Genomic DNA, 21,457 nt, shown 5'->3' on the forward strand with positions numbered 1-21,457 from the left:
TCCAAGAAACTGAATAAATGCTGATGCATAATGATTACATACCAAGCGGTGGCCAACTTTGCATTACACCCTCTCATGGTTTGCCCCAGCCGACTGTAATGCCTAATTTGACCCATGCCTTCCCCTTGCTCCTCCTCGCTTTTCCTGATCTCCCCTTCCTCACAAACTGCTGCTCCTTTGCTAGGCGTTTTATCAGATTGCATTGCTTATTTGCATACTGATGACATCATCTGCTGAGCACCGGGTCACTCTTGCTCATTTACTCAAGGTTTAGTATTTGACTAACAGTGTTTCTCTGCACTGCTTCTGTACATCTTACACTTCAACACTCACACAGAAGATTAATCCTGCACCCTGGCTTTCGGTGCCATGCTGTTTCCCTCTCAGCTACTTTTGTATTTGCCTGCAGGTGCCCATCCTCTAAACTGTATGATTGCCTAAGAGTGTATCGTCCCCAGAGTCTCTGTTTTATAACTCTATATCCCATTTTTTCAGTCCACTTACCTTAGTCATGCTATTCCAGACTAAGCTAAAGACTTCCAGCCCTCAACCCTTTACCTTCAAGTGCCCATAACACGTTATGCCTTCGTGCCATCCTTATATAACTTAGATTCAGGATACATCAGTATAATCAATATTTATATACCTCCCCAACCTTTTTCCCTTTCGCTACTTCTTACAGCACATCTGGAAATATCTTAACCATGATTAAACCAAATTTCTATCTGCTTGTCCAAGTAGCATAATATGACTCAAGGAAAACATGCAACTATGCCGATGAGTTCACCTTCAACTTGTGACCCCCAAACCCAGTCACGACTCTTACTCATCAGTCATCATTGTCTGAATTTGCTATTTATATCTTCTTTCTGCTCAAATTGTCAGTGAATCTCCCGTATCACTCTATTTAATAACCTTGCCTTTACTTCATTACTGTAGAAGCATTAAGAAAAAAATACTTATCTTTATACTATTACTAAATCAAGAAAATCTACCAAACCATCTGCATTCATTCCTGTATCCCTTCTTATTGTGAAGGAAATGTATATGCTCCCATCTTAGCCAAAAACCCTTCACTTTTACATTGGATTCCATTTTTTTTCCACCCACTCTAAAGACTCTGCTCCTGAAATTGTGTCTTTTTTATTCAAGTATCAACAGTTTGTCCTATCTGCTCTATTTGTCTATTTCCATCAGAATACAAACATGGTTACGTCTTAGAATTAAAAATAAAATTCCTCCTTTAATTCCACTTATTTCTGTAGCTTCCCCCTGAAATGTCTGCTTCCTGCAATCTCAGTCTCTTCTAAGTAGTTGTAATTACGGCATGTTTTCAAATCTTCACATTTTAGTTACCTTTGAAACTGTTATAAATAGGTTTTAACTCAGCATTCCACTGAAATCATTCTTATCAAAGGAGCCAAGGGAACTGTAATATGAGTCCCAGTGAGTTTACTCCTGACTTGAATGTCTCCCTCATGCCTCATTCGTGGGATGTCATTCAGATTGCTTTTTAATGGTTAAACAATATATATTAGCGCTCCAGATGTGAAAACATAAGGATTGGTATATCCATGAGGAAAAAAATTAAAATGTCCCTAGTTCGGTATTAAATATCATTTTTCTGGTACTTAGATAATACTGACTTTGTAAATGATACTTATTACCGTGAAGCTTCTCAATATCTTTATAATATTATAAAATGATTGTCCTTTTTTTACAACACAAAGAACAATTTGAGATTCTTCTTATCCACAGTTACACTTTGTGACGTTGATTCCTCTGAAGACGACAAATGCCTTCATAAGTGACAGAGTTGTGTAATATGCTCAGAAAATAAAATCGATTTGACATGATTTCGCTCTGTGTCCCACCCAAATCTGACCTTGAATTGTAGTAGTTCCCACATGTCAAGGTCAGGACCAGGTGGAACGAATTGAATCAAGGGAGCAATTTCTCCCATGCTGTTCTCCTGATAATGGTTGAGTCTCTTGAGATCTGATGGTTTTATAAGCATCTGGCATATCCCCTGCTGGCACTCATTCTCTCTCCTGCCGCCCTGGGAAGAGGTGTCTTCTGCCGTGATTGTAAGTTTCCTGATGCTTCCCCAGCCATGTGGAACTGTGAGTCAATTAAACCTCTTTTCTTTTTAAATACCTAGTCTGAGGCAGTTACTTATAGCAGTGTGAGAATGGACTAATACACAGGTTGTGTTAAAAGTTGTCCAAATACATACTGTTTAGGTCAAAAACCTGATGCTACCATTCACTAGTTGCAACTCATTTGACAGTTTCTTAAACTCTCTGAGTCAGTTTTCACATAGACTATAATGCTATGATAAGCATAAAGGTGTACGTGTAAAGTGCGTCACGTCATGTTTATCAAACAATAAGCAAATAATATATATGAAGTGGTTTACAAAAAACACACCTTTGCATACTTTAAAGTTCATAAATAATTGTGGAAAATATTATTTTTTTCTTTTTCCTCATCAAACTTTTATCTATTAATTTATATTTCTATGAATTCATGGTTTTCTATATTATACTATGGACTATACTATATTACAATTGATTTTTATTTTATTTTTATTTTATTTTAAGTTCCAAGACACATGTGCAGGAAGTGCAGGTTTGTTACATAAGTATACAAGTGCCATGGTGGTTCTAGATCCTTGAGGAATCACCACACTGTTTTCCACAATGGTTGAACTAATTTACATTCACAACAACTGTGAAAAGCGTTCCTATTTCTCCACAGCCTTGCCAGCATCTATTGTTTCTGGACTTCTTAATAATTGCCCTTCTGACTGGCGTGTGATGGTAACTCATTACGGTTTCGATTTGCATTTCTCTAATGATCAGTGATAATGAGCTTTTTTTCATATGTTTGTTGGCCACATAAATGTCTTTTTTTTTTTTTTGAGAAATGGCTATTCATATCATTTTATCATTTTTTTATTTTTTTTTTGTAAATTTGTTTAAGTTCCTTGTAGATTATGGATATTAGACTGCAAAAATTTTCTCTTATTCTGTAGGTTGCCTGTTCACTCTGATGCTAGTTTCTTTAGCTGTGCAGAAACTGTTTAGTTTAATTAGATCCCACTTGTCAATTTTGGCTTTTGTTGTAATTACTTTTGGCATTTTCATTATGAAGTCTCTGCCCAGACCTACTTCCTGAATGATATTGCCTAGGTTTTCTTCTAGTGTTTTTATGGTTTTAGGTTTTATATTTAAGTTTTTAATCCATCTGGAGTTAATTTTTGTATAAGGTGTAAGGAAGGGGTCCAGTTTCAGTCCAAAGTAATTTACAGATTCAGTGCTACTCCCATCAAACTGCCATTGACATTCTTCACAGAACTAGAAAAAAAAATTTTTTTAATTTCATATGGAACCAAAAAATAACTCATATAGCCAAGACAATCTTAAGTCAAAAGAACAAAGCCGAAGGCACCGTGTGACCTAACTTCAAACTATGCTACAAGCCTACAGTAACCAAAACAGCATGGTACTGATATCAAAACAGTCATATAGAATAATGAAACAGAACAGATACCTTAGAAATAACACCGCACATCTAAAACCATCTGACCTTTTTCAAACCTGACAAAAACGAAAAATGGGGAAAGGATTTCCTATTTAATAAATGGTCCTGGGAACACTAGCTAGCCATATGCAGCAAGTTGAAACTGGAAAATATTATACTTACATTTTTGTTTAATTTTTACAGCATCTTTTTTAAGTAAACAGTGAATGGACCCATTTTATAGCTTATATACTTTTAAGAAATAAGAACTATTAAACTGTAGAAAGCCATACAGCTATAAACTCAGGATTCTATTGTTTTAGAGCTTTCATGAGCATAAACCAATTGCCACATTTCTTTTGCTTTGAGATGAGGTCCGTGGTCAGAAACAATGCTAAGTATAATGTCATGATATTTGAAAGGGCATTTTATAAGTTAATGGATGGTAATTGTGCAAAGGCACTGTAATCAGGGAAAGCAAATGAATACCTGTAGTGAGTGTTCCACCAAGAACAAAGCTCTGCCCTTCTGTCAGGAAGTGGCCCAATGAAATCAACCAGGCAGCTGGCTGATCGCCCAGGAAATGGTTCCACATTAGCAGGGGCTGTATCCAAATCAGCCCAGGTGAGTGGAGGTCAGTGTTGTTCAGCACATACATGTTCTCTGCCACTGCCACCTTAGTCACTTTGTCACCAGCCAACACTTGGATACGATAATAATGGCTGAGGAAAGAGACTGGCCGACATCAACAGAACAGGCCATCCTATTTTCATTATTAAAATATTGGTCTACTGAATCCACTTGTTGACAATCATTCACAAAGGACACCAATATCTTTATATTCTGTGTCCATTCAGTGAGGTCTACCCACATGCCCCTTCCCTAGACCTCCTTGTCACCAATATTCCAATCGTATCTCTTCAAATAGTGAACCATACAGCCAGGCCATTGACTTCAGCCTATGACTTAATATACACCCCATCTTTGGTCCTCTCTTTTTTTCCAGGCAAAATGAACAACCAGGTACACTCATCCACATTCTCCCCACTGGGAGGATTTTTCTTTGAAATTGTCTTCAGGAAGATCCCATAGGGAGTGCTGCAGTATTGGAGCTGCCCATCTCAGATGGTACCTGCACATCATGCAGATCCACCCACAAACTAAGCAAGACTTTCTTCACCCTCAGTTATTCATAGGGTACCCTTGTGTGGCCTTAGGTACAGGCTGAGAGAAAAAAAAGGCAGTGTATCAGGAGTAGGAGCCATGCACATTTGGAACACCTCTTCTTGTAACTTACCTGTGCCTTCACAGTGTGCCTATGAAGCACTGTTCACTTCCATTTGATAATGGAGTACTGCTGTGCACACCTAACTGTGGCTTTGGGGGGCAAACAACACACAATTCACAAAGGACCATCTACTAAGTCCCTGTAGCAGACCAAATTCTGTTTCTCAGAAGCAGAGTAGACATCCATTGAGGATAGTAAGGGCTTGATCCCAAATCCTAAGGGCCTGTGCTGTGACTTCTGTAGCATCCCTCTCTGCCACTCACACTTCAAGTTCCCTGGGGTCTACTGGATCATGAAACCCAAGAGGCAGAGCAGCTTGCATAGCAGCCTGGATCTATCTGTTGAGAGCCCTTTTGCGTTCTGGGCCTCACCCAGCATTAGAAACTTTTGAGTCACTTGGTAAATGGTCCAGAGAAGTATACCCTAACGAGGTACACACTTCCTCTATAATCCATGGAGGCCCCACAGGAATAGCACAAAGGTCATAAAACAACAACTTGTCCTTCCTAGGAAAGGATATTTTGACACTCTCCCGGCCACTGGGCCCTGGAAACTTTGAAAGACACATAATTAAGCCATCAGAGATATTGTGAATTTAAGGATGAAATTCCTGGTACAGAAATACATTTTTATTGTTATTGTTATCTTATGCCATTGTTTATGTTTTTTGAGTAGTCTTAGATATCATAGAGCAGTGGTTTTCAAAAGTGAGCGTACAATGGAATCACCTGGATATCTTGTTAAAACGCAGGTTGCTGGGCCCTAACCCCAGAGTTTCTGATTTCGTAGGTGTAAGAAGGAGCCTGTGAATTTGCAATGCTAAGTTCCCAGGTGCTGCTGACGTAGGGACCACTCTGTGCAAACCAGTAGATAGAGAAAGAAGTGGATGATTCATGCTAGAAAGCAAGGTACGAGTGGACTGTACTATGATTTGTCGTTGGTAACTCTGTTTTGTTTCTGAATTTGTTCGGTGAGTTAAGGATTACCCCCCTGTGTAAAAGGGAAGTTAACAACATTCAAACTGCAGGTACCAAGCCTTCTGTAAGACCACACAAACCTCTGCGTCAGGCCCCCTTGTGTCTAGGTACCACATGGCATTTACACAGCAGAACGGATCATTAAATACATTTCAGAAGAGATAAACATTTTAGTATAAATATTTAATATTTGAGGCATAAAATATAGTGTCTTTCAAAAAAATTATAAAAATAGTGATAGGATTTTAACTTGATTTCAGTAGCATATCTAATAATTGAACCTTTTTGAATCCTAATTCTAAATTCCAATCTAAGTGAAATTCTGATCTAAGTTAATTCTTCTGTAGAGCACGTTTGAGTGAAGATTATTTTTGAACAATGGGAAGACAATTGCTTGTGTTATAGGCATACCCTATTTTTTGTTTGAATGTTGTTTACTCATAAGAGTCATTTGGTAGCTTTCATTCATTCATTAATCCATTCAACAAGCATATACTGAATACCTGCTACATGCTAAGTTCTCTACGGTATAATTCAGCCTTCGAGGAGCTCACAGTCTCGTGTTTTATAACTTGGTCTCCTCAGAGGAAGGCCAGCACTCTGCCTCTGATTCTTTCTAGAACAGTATTATATTTTGTAGAATATGATGTTTCGTGCAAAATTCAGCTGTTAACCACATTTTTACAGTTATTACTTCCCTGGATTGAAGAGATCAGTCAGAACAAAAAGCGGTCGTATTTATATTCCATGTTTTCTGCTTTTAGGATTATAATTCAGATGTATTTTTACTCAATGTGTCCAATGTAAGTCTACTGTTGATAACACTGATCACGTCAGTAAGGTTATGACTTTGCAATCAGTTTGAAATGCATAACTCGTTGATTTAAATGATTTCTCTTTGAGGAAAAAGAGTAATGAATTGGCTGTAATTAATTAGCTTGCCATAAATCACACTGGTGTTCTTTTCCATTTGTAAACCTGAGAAAGGTATAGTAACAGAAAATACTCTCTCTTTTTCTTCTTCTAAGTGTTTGCCAGTGCCTTTTAGAGGTAAATTGTTTCAATAAAGCTTCTTGCACACACTTGCAGAAGCTTTGTAAGTCATTTTACTACTTCCTGTTGACAAACACAGCAAGATCCTCCGAACATCACAGACGTGACACGCTTGGTCATTTGGGGGTGAGTAGTGGAACTGGTTCCCTGTGAGGCAGCAGTCACCTGCTCACTCTTTCAGTAGGTGAAGAAAAACAGCTAGAGCATATGAAGGAACAAGATGGAATGACAAGGCAGTAAGAGCAAATTGGGCTTGTATAGAGTGGTGCAATTACGCTACAAACAGCTTGTCTTTCATTGCCATAATTGATGCTGGGTTACAGTATTTTCTGGATAAGCACTTTGCTGTACTTTCTTTCACTGGTCTTCTTTTTACATTCTATCATTTCAGAATTCTCTGTTTTCATCTGTCTTACCATATATCATAATTACTCAGTCTTCTTAAAGCTCCAAAGTTTATGAGACTTTTACGTCAAATATATTAGGCTGGGTTTTTGTTTCTTTGTTCTTTATATTAGGCTGCGGTGTTTCAGGGATAAAAGCCTCTGTTGATTTCAAACTATAAGCATTATATGGGGCCATTTGGTAATGGTAAGAAAACTGAAATTTTATTGTAACATATTTTTAATGCTTTTTTTTGTTCATCAGGAGCAATATTGAAGGGCAAAAGGAGAAAAATGCTTGGCAGATCATTGCTAATCTTGAAATACTGGGTTATCAGCACAGGATGTCCTAGTATGCTAGGTGAATCAGTAGTGTTCCATTGATTCAAAAGAGCACTATTGGAAATAGTTTGGCAAATCATTTACCTCACTATCTTAGGTTAATCAACTGTAATTTATGCTGAGAAACCCATCCTCTAATATAGAATTATGAGGGACACCTGTTCTTTTTTTTTTATTATTAAACTCTAGGTTCTAGGATACATATGCAGAACGTGCAGGTTTGTAACCTAGGTGTACATGTGCCATGGTGACTTGCTGCACCCATCAACCTATCATCTAGGTCTCAAGCCCTGCGTGTGTTAGATATTTGCCCTAATGCTCTCCCTCCGCTTACCCTCCATACCCCAACAGGCCCGGTGTGTGTTTTCCTCTCCCTTTGTCAATGTGAGGGACCCATTCTTGAGATGAGACTGGCGATGCCAATCACCATTGAACATTGTCCTCTCAGTATATTGTCTCAGTTAGTCTATGTACAATGGGCAATAAAAGGGAGGATTTCATGACCAAGAACTCAGAAGCAAATGCAATAAAAAGAAAGATAATTAGCTGGGGCCTAATTAAACTAAGAAGCTTTTGCAACGGCAAGAGAGGACTTTCAAATGTCACCATATTGTTTTCACCTTTCCATGTTTACTGAACTTCATGGAGTCGGAGAAGCCACAGAGAAGCCTTGAGTGTGGCCTGATCTATTGAGAACCTTCGGGTACCCAGGGAGCATCCCACCCTGAGGGCAGCGCAAGATAGCCAATGCTCCGAAATACATTTGCTGCCGTTTTTTGTTTTGTTTTGTTTGTTGTATCTTTTTATAAAGAACAAAGCAAGAAGCGGCTTGGTGTTATCAAATTCTACTGGCCTGGGATGTGAGAGTCTCTGGCTCAACAACTCACCTGCTTTTTAGGTTTGAGAAATTGACTGCTCTCTTTGGTTCTTAGTTTTTTTCATCTGTGAAATAAGGAAGTTAGGCTCTTTTGTTCTCACACCCTAATTGCACTTTTCTCCAGGATCAAGGCATCACGGCTCATGGGCAGTGACTTATCTCTGGCAGAGAAATATCAGTGTAACCACATCTTTCTCTGGATTGTGTGCTTGTTTTATCACATTAACAAAAGAGCCATTTCTATATTTGTCTCATATCCCTATAAAAAAAGTAAAGTGAACAATGAATGCAGTGTTTGGCCATTTATTTAAAACAGAGGTTCATTTCTAACATTTTAAAAACTACTAAAACTTCAGTTTGCTTAGGAGAACTTCTCTATGATTTAGATTCTTTTTTTGTCATTTGGAATATTAGTTTCTTCTCCATATACAATTAGAGTAAATACACTGCCTTAAATTCTTTGTTAGGGCCTTAGAGTACTGTGTCTTCTACCTTTAAATATGAATATAAAGCTTCTTTGCTCAAAATATACATCTATATAATTGATTAAATAGGTAGTTATTCCAATCTCATTGATACTGGAGTTCAGAAAAGAATGGATACCCTTTTTTCAAGTTATCTCATACGAGTCTAAGTTTCTATGATCTAAATCTGAAAGATTTAATGTCTTTAGTAATAGAAAATATATTAATTATGGTTTTCTGAGTGCCTTTGTGAATGTTCTCTACCAGTTGCTTTGCATATGATACAGTATTAAATTTGAGGATAAGACGGCCCTCATGGAAGGAATGCAGCTCCGAGAGATTATATCATTATTGGGAAAAAGTCTTATAAGTGAGCGGAGTTTTTTTGCAAATAAAATTGTGTGCATTTTTGCTGTATTGTCTTAATGGATTTTTATAGGCATATACAGCCATCTGCTTATCACTCACTGTTCCTCAGCCAGTCTGTCTGTGAGGCAGAGGCCGACGGACAAGCATGGAGCTGAGGTGAGGAAAGAAGTCTGTGCTTCCACCCGCCGCTGTGGCCCAGCATGATTTTCTCCGAGGTCTGTGTCTCAGTTCCGAAATGAAATACAATTAAGCGATCAAAACTCTTGGAACTTGAGGGTTTTTTTTTTTTCCACTTAGTCTATGATTTATGTCACATATACTGTGCAGATACCTGATTGAAAGCAAGTATCTAAGTTTCTCTAAATGACAAAAACACACTGAATTTGAAATTGAAGCAAATTATAGAATCTGTCTTCCACAATTTTCTCACGGTATTTTAAGAGACAGAAAAGTAATTTAGTAAAATGATTTGTGTTCCTCAAAAGGAAAAATCTATGATAAATCAAATTAGTGTTTGAAAAAAAAATTCCTCAGCTCTCACATCTGCCTCTTATGGTTCCACTGAATCAACAATTGCTGTCTCCATGCTTCCTGCAGATTTTAAATTAGCACATTATCACATTTCGAAAACTCATAATGGTGAAGGTGTAATGAAAGGATGTAAATCAGAAAATAAACCCAATTTTAACCAAAAGCATACATAGGGGAAACATGAATAGACTCTTCAGAAAATTTACCAATAAAAATATTTTATGAAAATGTTAATTTTTAAAGAAAAGTATAGCCCTCTCATGTCTTGAGATGAGGTATTTTTCCATATATTGTTGGAGTACAGGAGGTATTCCGTTACATGAGTAAATTTTTTACTGGTGATTTGTGAGATTTTGGTGCACCCATCACCCCAAACGGTATCCTTGTATACTGCATTGTATCATTCTTGTGCCTTTGTGTCCTCATAGCTTAGCTCCCACATATCAGTGAGAACACGCTACATTTGGTTTTCCATTCCTGAGTTACTTCACTTAGAATAATCATGTCCACTCTCATCCAGGTCACTGCAAATCCTGTTAATTCATTCCCCTCTATGGTTGCATAGTATTCCATCATATGTCACAGTTTCTTTATCCCCTTGTTGATTGATGGGCATTTGGGTTGCTTCCGTGTTTTGCTATTGTGAATTATGCTGCTATAAGCCTGTGTGTGCAAGTATCTTTTTCAAATAATCACTTCTTTTCCTCTGGGTAGATACCCAGTAGTGGGACTGCTGGATCAAATAGTAGTTCTGCTTTTAGTTCTTTAAGGAATCTCCACACTGTTTTCCACAGTGGCTGTACTAGTTTACATTCCCACCAGCAGTGTAGAAGTGTTCTCTTTTCACCACATCCACACCAACATCTACTGTTTTTTGATATTTTAATTATGGCCATTCTTGCGATAGTAAGATGGTATTGAATCAGGGTTTTGATTTGCATTTCCCTGATCATTTGTGATGTTGAGCATTTTTTCCTATTTGTTGGCCATTTGTGTATCTTCTCTTGAGAATTGTCTATTCATGTCCTTTGCCCACTTTTTGATGGGATTTTTTATATTAACTGTTTTGTTTGAGTTTGTTGTAGATTCTGGATTTTATGGATATTAGTTCTTTGTAAGATGTACAGATTGTGATGATTTTCTCCCACTCTGAGGCTTGTCTGTTTACTCTGCTGACTGTTCCTTTTAATGCACAAAAGCTCTTTGGTTTAACTGGGTACCAGCTATTTATCTTGTTTTTATTGCATTTGCTTTTGAGCCCTTGGTCATAAAACCCTTGCTTAAGCCAATGTCTAGAAGGATTTTTCCAATGTTATTTTCTAGACTTCTTATAGTTTCAGGTCTTAGTCTTAAGTCCTTAATCCATCTTGAGTTGATTTTTGTATAAGGTGAGAGATGAGGATTCAGTTTCATTCTCCTGCGTGTGGCTAGACAATTAACCCAGCACCGTTTGTTGAAAAGGATGTCCTTTCCCCACTTTATTTTCTTGTTTGCTTTGTCAGAGATCAGTTGGCTGTAAGCATTTGGGTTTATTTCTGGGTTCTCTCTTCTGTTCCATTGGTCTGTGTGCTTTTTTTTAATACCAGTACCATGCTGTTTTGGTGACTATGGCTTTATAGTACAGGCTGCAATCAGGTAGTGTGAGGCCTCCAGATTTGTTCTTTTTGCTTAGTCTTGCTTTGGCTCTGTGGGCTCTTATTTGGTTCCATATGAATTTTAGAATTGTTTTTTCTAATTCTGTGAAGAATGATGGTAGTATTTTGATGAGGATTGCATTGAATTTGTAAATTGCTTTTGGTAGTATGGTCGTTTTCACAGTATTTCTTCTCCCCATCCATGAGCATGGGATGTGTTTCCATTTGTTTGTGTCATCTATGAGTTCTTTCAGCAGTGTTTCGTAGTTTTTCTTGTAGAGTTCTTTGGCTCCCTGCTTAGGTACATTCCTAAGTGGTTTTTTTTCTTTTTCTTTTCTTTGTTTTCCAGCTATTGTAAAAGGGGTTGAGTTCTTGGTTTGATTCTCTGCTTGTTTGTTCTTGGTGTATAGAGGAGCTACTGATTAGTATACCTTAATCTTGTATCTGGAAACTTTACTGAATTCTTTTATCCTGTTCTAGGAGCTTTCTGGATGAGTCCTTAGGGTTTTCAAGGTAAACGATCATATCATCAGCAAACAGTGACGGTTTGACCTCCTCTTTACCAATTTGGATGCCTTTATTTCTTTCTCTTGCCTGATTGCGCTGGTTTTTACTTCCAGTACTATGTAGAAAAGGAGTGGTAAGAGTGGGCATCCTTGTCTTGTTCCAATTCTCAGAGGGAATGCTTTCAACATTTCCCCATTCAGTATTATGTTGGCTGTGGGTTTGTCATAGACAGCTTTTATACCTTAAGGTATGTTCCTTGTATGCTGATTTTGCTGAGAGTTTTAATCATGAAGTAGTACTGGATTTTGTCAAACGCTTTTTCTGCATCTACTGAGATGATCATGTGATTTTTGCTTCTAATCCTGTTTATATGGTGTATCTCATGTATTGACTTGTGTATGTTAAACCATTCCTGCATCCCTGGTATAAAACCACTCGGTCATGGTGGATTATCTTTTTAATATGTTGTTGGATTTTGTTAACTAGTATTTTGTGCAGGATTTTAGCATCTATGTTCATCAAGGATCAGTCTATAGTATTCTTGTTGGTTATGTCCTTTCCTGGTTTTGATATTAAGGTGATGCTGGCTTCATAAAATGAATTAGGGAGGGTTCCTTCTTTCTCCATATTGTGGAATAGTTATCAAAAAGCTTGGTACAAATTCTTCTTTGAATGTCTGGTAGAATTCTGCTGTAATCCTTCTGGTCCTGGATATTTTTTGTTCGTAATATGTAAAGGATTCCTAATTCTTCCTGATTTAAGCTAATTCCTAATTCCTCCTTATTAAGGAGGGTTGTATTTTTCCAGGAATTCACTCATCTCTTTTAGGTTTTCTGGTTTATGTGCATAAAGGTGTTCATAGTAGCCTTGAATGATCTTTTATATTTCAGTGATGTCAGTTGTAATACCTCTTCTTTCATTTCTTAGTGAGGTTATTTGGATCTTTCTTTCTTCTTTTCATCGTTAATCTTGCTAATGGTCTACCAGTTTTATTTATCTTTTAAAAGAACCAGCTTTTTGTTTCATTTATTTCTTTGATTTCATTTAGTCTCTTCTGTTTATCTTTTGAAAGAACCAGCTTTTTGTTTCATTTATTTCTTTGATTTCATTTAGTCTCTTCTGATCTTGATAATTTTCTTTCCTCTGCTGGGTTTGAGTTTGGTTTTTTCTTGTTTCTTTGTTTCCTTGTGGTGTGACCTTAGAATACCAGTTTGTGCCCTTTCAGTTTTTTTTGATGTAGGTGCTTAAACTATGAACTTTCCTCTCAGTATGGCCTTTGCTTTATTCCAGAGGTTTTGAGAGATTGTGTCCTCATTGCCATTCAGTTTGAAGAACTTTTTTATTTCAGTCTTGATTTCGATTTTGACCCAGGAGATGATGACTTCCAGAAAGCATCAGTTGTAGTAGTGTACAGAGGGACAGGCAGTGGGCAGGGCCCTAGAACTCCCAAGATGATATTCCCTTTGTCTTCCCCTACCAAGGTGGATAGGGAAGGACCATCAGGTGGGGCAAGATTAGACTTCACTGAGCTCAGCTTCTCCTCGGGTGGGTCTTACTGAGGCTGCTGTAAGGGATGCAGATGAGGTTCCCAAGCCACTGGAGTTGTGTATCTAGGATGATCATGCTGCTTCTGCTGAGTCATGCAAGTTGTCAGGAAAGTGGGAGAAAGCCAGCAGTCACAGGCCTCGCCCAGCTCCCACGCAAATCAAAGGGCTGGTCTCATGCCCACCATGCCCTCCCCCAGATAGCCTGGAGTCTATTTCCAAGCAGAGGGCATGATGGGCTTGAAAACTTACCAGGAGGTACCTGCTTCCAGTTGTGAAAGAAAGGGCTTAGCTCTTCTCCCATCTGTGGAGTCTGCACACTGGATTTGTGCTCTCCCCCGAGTTCTGGGCAGGAGGCTTCTCACCCTGTTGAAATTGTTACAAAATTCAGCTAGAGATTTCCTTCTCCCTGTGGAGTTATACTCTCTGCTCCTCTGGTCACCCTCCCAATGGAACCCTGTGGTGGCAGGCAGGAATGGCCTGCTAGGGGACGTGGTAAGCTCCCAGGGCCCTTCTCCTGCTCCCTCTGCCCCTGTATTTCACTTGGCTCTCTAAATTGACTCAGCTCTAGGTAAAGTCAGAAACTTCTCCTGCAAACAGACCTTCAGCTTCTCCAGCGCGGGTGTGTGTTCTGGAGAGAAGGGTCTCCCTTTTCCACTTCTGCAGTTGTATTTGGGGGTCTCCCGGGTCCTGCAGACGCACTCCACTTCCTTCAGAGGGTCTGTGGGTCCTCTCGGGATTGCTGGCTTGTTCTTGCAGTCGATCTGGAGCTAAAATTCACAGTGAGAGCTTTTGCAAGCTGCGCTGTCTGGAACTGCAATCTAGTCCTGTCTCCAGTCCACCAAGATGATGATGCTTGAGTTGAGAAGTTACTATTGATACTTTTCACGCAGATCTTTAGCCATCCAAACTTATTAAAGTGGCTTAACTGGAGTGAATTTCGGGAATTTCTTGAGTTCAATATAAAAATTATCCTTTTATATAATGTCCTTAGTCTGTTTCATACAGCTGAAGTTGATGGAATCGCCCCAGGAAATCACTGTTTCGTAAGGTCTAACGAGGCTCTACATGAGTTGACCGGTATCCATTAAAGTTTTGACCTAGTGTCAAGGCAAAATAACTTAAATAATTTTCAGAAGGCCTGAATGGAAGACCTTGGTTTGCCATTTTATAGCTAGCAACTGGTATCTGGTAATCTATGCAACTGTCTTAGAATTAACAAGGACATGGGATTCTTATGAAAGCTTAATGATACGACTTGTAAAAACTGAAATGCACGATGAATAACCGTGATTATTAACGGTAAATTTAGAACATTTGTAGAAGCTGCCTTCAAACTCTTTTTTTCTCTTCTTTAAGCCATGTCTACTCTCTTTGTCACAACTGTGGCTGTTTGAAGAATCTCTCTCATTTGTTTTAGATTATTTGGATGAAAGCACTGTCTGCTTTCTTTTTTTATTTCATTCTATGTAGACGAGTACTCTTCATAGAAGAGCAAGGAGAAAAGCTGTTTGGGGCCAGAATTGGCATGTAGATGTGAAAATCCTTGCTGCTTTAAAAGTAGCATATAGGCCGGGCACGGTGGCTCATGCTTGTAATCCCAACATTTTGGGAGGCTGAGGCCAGTGGATCACCTGAAGTCAGGAGTTTGAGACCAGCCTGACCAACATGCTGAAACTCCATCTCTATTAAAAATACAAAACAAACAAACAAACAAACAAACAAACAAACAGACAAAAAAACTAGCTGGGGCATAGTGGTATGCACCTGTAATTCCAGATACTTGGGAGGCTGAGGCAGGAGAATCGCTTGAACCTGGGAGGCGGAAGTTGCAGTGAGCCAAAAGCCTGCCACTGCACTCCAGCCTGGGCGGCAGAGTGAGACTCTGTCTCAAAATAAATAAAGAAAGAAAGACAAAATAAAAAGTAGCATACAGAGAGAGAAAGAGAATGGGAATTTCCTAAATAAAAGATACCACTTTGCTACTACTTGGTTTATTTTCTTGAAGAATAGGAATTGGAAGAGTGCTGAAATTTAGCAAAAATATTGTTATTTATTTCTATGTTTATTTTTCTTTATGATCTTCACTTGCAAATAGTTGAATTAATCATGTTATTTGGTCTATGGAAAATATCACCACTGGTCTATGCAAGGCCTGACTGATTATACATTTATGAGTATGTGTGAATATGTAATATGCACATAAAGATATATACATGCACATATATTCTTGGAAGCAGTATTTCCGTTGTCTGTGTACATACATTTTAGGATTACATAGGTTATTGTGCTCTAATGCTTTCATATTCTGTTGTCCTTTTCTCAACATTATTTTTTAAAATTTGTCTGTGTTAATATGTGAACTTTGTCTCTATCTTTTAATTTATCAGTACTGTTCTCGAGAGATTGACTTTGAGATTGCACGCAGCACTCTGTCATCACAGGATAAGCCAGGATGAATATCCTTTCATACGTTCCCTTGTGTGAGAATATCTTCGGAGTATTTATCTGTGATCTCACTTTCTAAGATTTGCACATGCTTAGATTTTGCATTGCCAGACTGCTGTCCAGAGTGGCAAGTTACATGATGGCTAAAAATAAGGATATTCTACTTCATCATTTTACCTTCCACATTGAGGTTTTTGATACATCTCGTTTCAAACTTGGAACATGGCGTTATGCAGGGATACACTTTTATCACTTTTCCCTAGTAGTAAAACATGTCCTAATACCATCTTCTAAACCATCTATTTTTCCCGTCGGTTTTAGGGGCATATTTATTACATTTTCAGTTGCCACTTATAAATTGACCAGTCTTAAATCTCTGTCTTGTGTTCCATTGGTGTCCACTGCCCTACCAATGTCGTGATATTTATTTCCATACTTTGCAGTTTTTCTGCACGTTTGTCTTCTTTTCAGAATGAGCCTCATATCAGACAGCAGCCTGTGCCCAGAGAGCAGGTGAAGTCTCCCATTTGCAGCCCCTCAGCAGGTGCATCCCAGGCCAGTGACTGTAGACTCAGCAAAAAAAAGAACAAAGCATCTGACTGGGAGGGATCCAGCTGGGAGAAAGCAGTCTCCCAGGTTGAATCCACCGGCTCTGAAGATGGGAGTGGGGAGAAGGGAAATAAATGCACTTTGGAGACTCGTCCCGCTAATAGCTGTTTTTCTGGCCCTGGTGTTATCATGCCACCCCGTCGGTTTGAGTTGCTGCTGATTATTTCTTTGGAAATAGGACAGGCAATCATTTCACAAGGCAACACGGGGCAAGTAAATTCTGAAGCAGATGTTTTCCAGCCTTACGCAGTCTTCAGGCAGCTACAGAGCCCACTCTGCTCCTCGAATCTACAGGGCTCTGCAAGCCCTGATGATTTACCTTTGTGACAGGCAACAGATATTCAGGAAGTTCTAATAGAAAAGGAGGCAGAGCGATTAACATCAACAGCAAAGTACAGTAAAGCGTCCTTGTCTTTTAATTGTCATACTTTATTTTGATTAACAACTCGATGCCTTGTAGAACGTTTAGGTTCAGAAGATAGCAAGAACAGCCATGAATGCAGCCGTTCAAGGAATCACAGTGGTATCTACAACCAGTTTTCTATACCATCCAATATACTATGAACTTGGATGTTTTTTGGAATCACAGTCACGAGTGGGTTCAGTCTTTTAGTAGAGTACCAAAGTACGAAAGGAGGCGACCTCAAAACTAACATGCCTGAATTAAAGTCCCACCTCCAGTACTTGTTAAATGCGATCCTGGGCACATTGTGTTTATTTTTGGTAAAAGTTGCAAATAAAATGCTTACACAGGGAATTCGTAATGAATATGGTTAGGATCATCTCACCTGGGAAGTCAGGAACAAAGGTAATGTCACCAGGCTCAGATTTGGAATGCGTTCTCTGGGATGAAGACAGTGGAAGATAGTTTCTTCTATTCTGTACCTTTTTATTTTTCTTTGCAGTGTTTTAAAAAAAGATCACTGTGTCACGTGGCTAGACAAAACTGTTGAAACAAAACTGATTAGGACTTCTTTTTTTTTGTCATATAGTTGATATTATTCAGAATTTAGTCTTTTTTTTTTTTTTTTTGAGACTGAGTTTCACACTTGTTGCCCAAGCTGGAGTGCAATGATGGCACAATCTTGGTTCACTGCAACCTCTGCCTCTCAGGTTCAAACGATTCTCCTGCTTCAGCCTTCCAAGTAGCTGAGATTACAGGCATGTGCCACTACGCCCAGCTAATTTTTGTATTTTTTTTTTTTTTTGTAGCGATAGGGTTTTATCATGTTGGCCAGGCTGGTCTCGAACTCCTGACCTCAGGTGGTTTGCCTGCCTCCGCCTCCCAAAAGGAGGCTTGTGATTTGTGCTGGGATTACAAGTGAGGGCCACTGTGCCTGGCAGGACTTAACTTTTAATATCCTCATAGAAAAGCAAACCAACTAATCAGGAATTGAGCCCAAAATTCTGTTAAAGCAATTCTGAGAGATATGGGGCAGGACAAGCAGACCCAACTTGTGAGTGCAGATTCTAGGAAATCATGGCGACGCTGAGTGCAGGTCATCAGCTGCCCGGTTGTGGTGCATGGCTGCCTTATCTACAGGATGGTCTGGAACCTGGGGGATGTAGTGTGCTAGCCAACGAACAGCTGTTCCAATCTTCCAGTGAGCCTTCTCTTAGCAGAGAGTGCAAAACATCGAGGACCCAGACTTCTTACATGCGGTTTAAGTGTCATCAGGGACTTGATTTGTAGGGAATACTGATTCTGAAGTGAATGACATGGATAAAGAAACAAGACTAGGCAACCTGTATTGTGGGTGTGGATGTCAGCAAGCATTTTGGGACTAATAGGATGATAGGCAGAGAGTGCAATTAGCTATTTTTATCATTCCCCCAACAAATTGTTTTTTATTTTGAGAGTCTGAATGACATACATACTTACCTTCATATGCCTACCTGGTCATTTTAGAAAGGTATATGGGGCATAATAACAGCAAATATTTTCTTAGCCCCTGCTTGATGCCAGATACTTTACTAAGCACTTTGCATGCAATGACTCACTGAATCCTCAAACAACCCTGTGAATTAATCTCCATTAGTATCTCCCCTTCACACTGAAGAAACAAGGCATCAAAATGAAAATAATTTTCCAAGGGTCGCACTGAGCAAGTGCTGGAAGTGGAAGCAGGACTTTATCTCAGGCAGTTTGGCTCTGAAGTCTCCTCACTTAACCTCTTGAAGATTGTGACATCAGAAAATCCAAGGTCACAATGACGGGCTCTGGAGAAAGTAACTGATCATAGAAACATACTTTGGTTCCTTGGGTCGTAGCATTAATACTTGAAACTCAATCCCCCAACTTGGGCCAAAGTGAAAAATGTATCAAGTAGAAATACTCACCGTGTGGTAAGATGTATAGTTTTAATTCTCTGCTTTCTCTTAAAATCTAGCCTGTTGCATTCAGGCACTTACTGAGCAAAATGCATCTACACCAGGGACGCCCTTCCTCAACTCTAGTCAATTTAGTCACCAGCACAAGAGAAGCAAGGATTAAAAGCATTTGAGCAAGAATACCTCAACTGTTGACAGACACTAGAAAGCCAATTTCAGAATGAATTGCTATAAATGAAAACCAAATAGGCCTCTGCGAAGGGAAGGGGAATGATGCATGCAATATTTAATACATTGTGTCAATGATATTTAAGGCAACCTAGGGCTAAAAAAAAAGTAAAACAAAGCAACAAAACTTTTAAGTATAAAAATAATACATTTGATGCAAATAAATTGTCGACTTTGTTCTTCACAATGGCTACCACTGTGAACCCATAGTACACATCTTTATTCCCCTAAATCGGAGGAGGGGCTCGTGATTATAGGTAGTTTTCTCGTTAATTATCTTTTTTTTTTATTTTAAGTGTTAAAACTTTGTCTAACATTATGGCCTGCTTTGAGATATGCTGATGGAATATTTCATGAAAAAAAAAATCTGTCATCAACTCCTTCTCAAGGTTAAAAACTAGAGGTTTAAAAGAGGTAACATACATTTTAGACCCATGTGCCCAGGATCAGACAACTAATAATGAAGTTTAAAGTTCTCTCATTTCTCTGTAATTCCCAGGAATTTAAGTGATATTTTGCTAGAACGATGTGACTGAAATTTCTCTTTTTCTAAAGAAAACTGAATCCCTTAAACTGTGATTTTTAAATAGAGTTTAATACTGAAAACAGTTTTAGATTTAAATAAAAATGAAAAAGATAGTACAAAGAGTTTCCATACATTTTCCACAAAGTTTTCTGTATTATTAACATCTCTGTTAGTACTGGGTACTTGTTATAACTAATGAAACAGTATTAATACATCATTATTAACTAAAGTCCATGATGCATTGTGTGTGTGTGTGTGTGTGTGTGTGTGTGTGTGTAGTACTTTCTTGCTTTCTAGCACTGCATGACACTCCATGATCATTTTATTTACTTTCTGAGTTCTAGAATCAGCCATTTCTCTAAGGAGCCTTGGTTTCTTTCACTGAACAATGATATTAGAACTCAAGAACTGGGTGTTACGTGTCCTTGTAACTCTTGATGTCCTTTCCTTTTAGACAATCTCAGCAAACATGTGTGTGTATACTCACTGGCTTTTAAACAGATATTTAGCAATATTTTTGTATGTATCCACTTGTATTCATCTAAACATGAGTTCATATTAATGACCTAAACTCTTTAATCTATCACCGTATGGATCACTTAGCTGCTGCTTCTTGATTGTCTACAAATTTTCACTCTAATGGTTAGAAATTTGGCTCCCACCGCAGCCATTTACTGATGTATTCAATTCTAGAATACAAATATAGCAACATGAGGATTTTTAACCTGTGTCTCCATGGGAAACACCTTTATCATCTACAGCACCATTCTTAAGTGCAGTTCTTTTTGCCTTTAGCCTTACAGACACTATTTCTTTCCAAAGTTACTTGGGTCATCACCTTTCCTTCCTAATCGCATCAATGAGCCTATTTTACCATTAGTGATACAGTTAGATTCTCTTGGCATGGTCTGAATTCCTTCCTGGGATACCCAATCCTCCTAAATCATTTTTTTTTTAATTTGCATGTATTAATTTTCACTTTATGTTTTGTAAGTTCTACGGTTTTTGACAAACGGATAGGGCCATGTAGCCGCAATTACATATCATGCAGCACAGTCTTTGTGTTCTCAGTACTCTCCTGTGCTTCCTTCCTCTCCTCTCCTGGCCTCCCCTGTTTCTCTGATCTCTCTTGGCATGACTGATCTGTTTATCATCTCTATATCTTTTCTTTTCCAGAGTGGATGTAATTGAAAGCATACAGTATGTAGCCTTGTTACACTGATTCTTTCACTTAGCAATGCACTGTGCTTCCTCAGTGCCTTTTTATGGCTTGATAGTGCATTTCTTTTTATTGCTGAGTAATGTCCTGTTGTACAGATAAACCACATTTTTTTAATCCATTCAGTTATTAAAGGACATTTTGATAGTTTCCGATTTTTGGCAGCAGTAAATAAGTTAATATAAACAATTGTAAGCAGCGTTATCTATGAAAATCAGTTCTAATTTAATTTGTATAACAGAGCTAAAGTAGATTTACCCGTGTTCTTTTAAAGGTAAGCATTCCCTCACCCCAATTCATGGCTTCATTCAAGACTTTCTCTTTCTTTTTCTTTTTTTTTACAGTTTGAGAATGTTATGTGTAGGTGAATGTATTTATTTATTTTGCTATTTAGTCTGCTCTGTGTTCTCTATGTATTCTGGTCCTTAGTTTTGAGTATCATTAATTTTCAAATGTTCTCAGTGACTATTACTTCAAATATTCCTCAGTTTTGTCTTTTTTCTTTTGATATTGCCATTACACATATGTTACAGCTTTGAAATTGTCCCAGAGTTCCTGTTCCTGGTTTCTTCTTCTTCCTCCTCCTTATCCTCTCAGCTTTC

General features: G+C 38.4%; 1 protein-coding gene across 3 annotated transcripts in view; it reads left to right on the top strand.

Annotated features, from left to right (window-relative positions):
• SNTG1 (syntrophin gamma 1) overlaps nucleotides 1–21,457 on the top strand; it is a 758,808-nt gene that overhangs the window by 257,299 nt on the left and 480,052 nt on the right. The gene's annotated exons all lie outside the window — the stretch shown is intronic.

Source organism: Aotus nancymaae, unplaced genomic scaffold (genome assembly GCF_030222135.1).
Source record: "Aotus nancymaae isolate 86718 unplaced genomic scaffold, 86718_ANA_hifiasm-v0.15.2.pri h1tg000036l, whole genome shotgun sequence".
NCBI classification, from domain to species: domain Eukaryota; kingdom Metazoa; phylum Chordata; class Mammalia; order Primates; family Aotidae; genus Aotus; species Aotus nancymaae.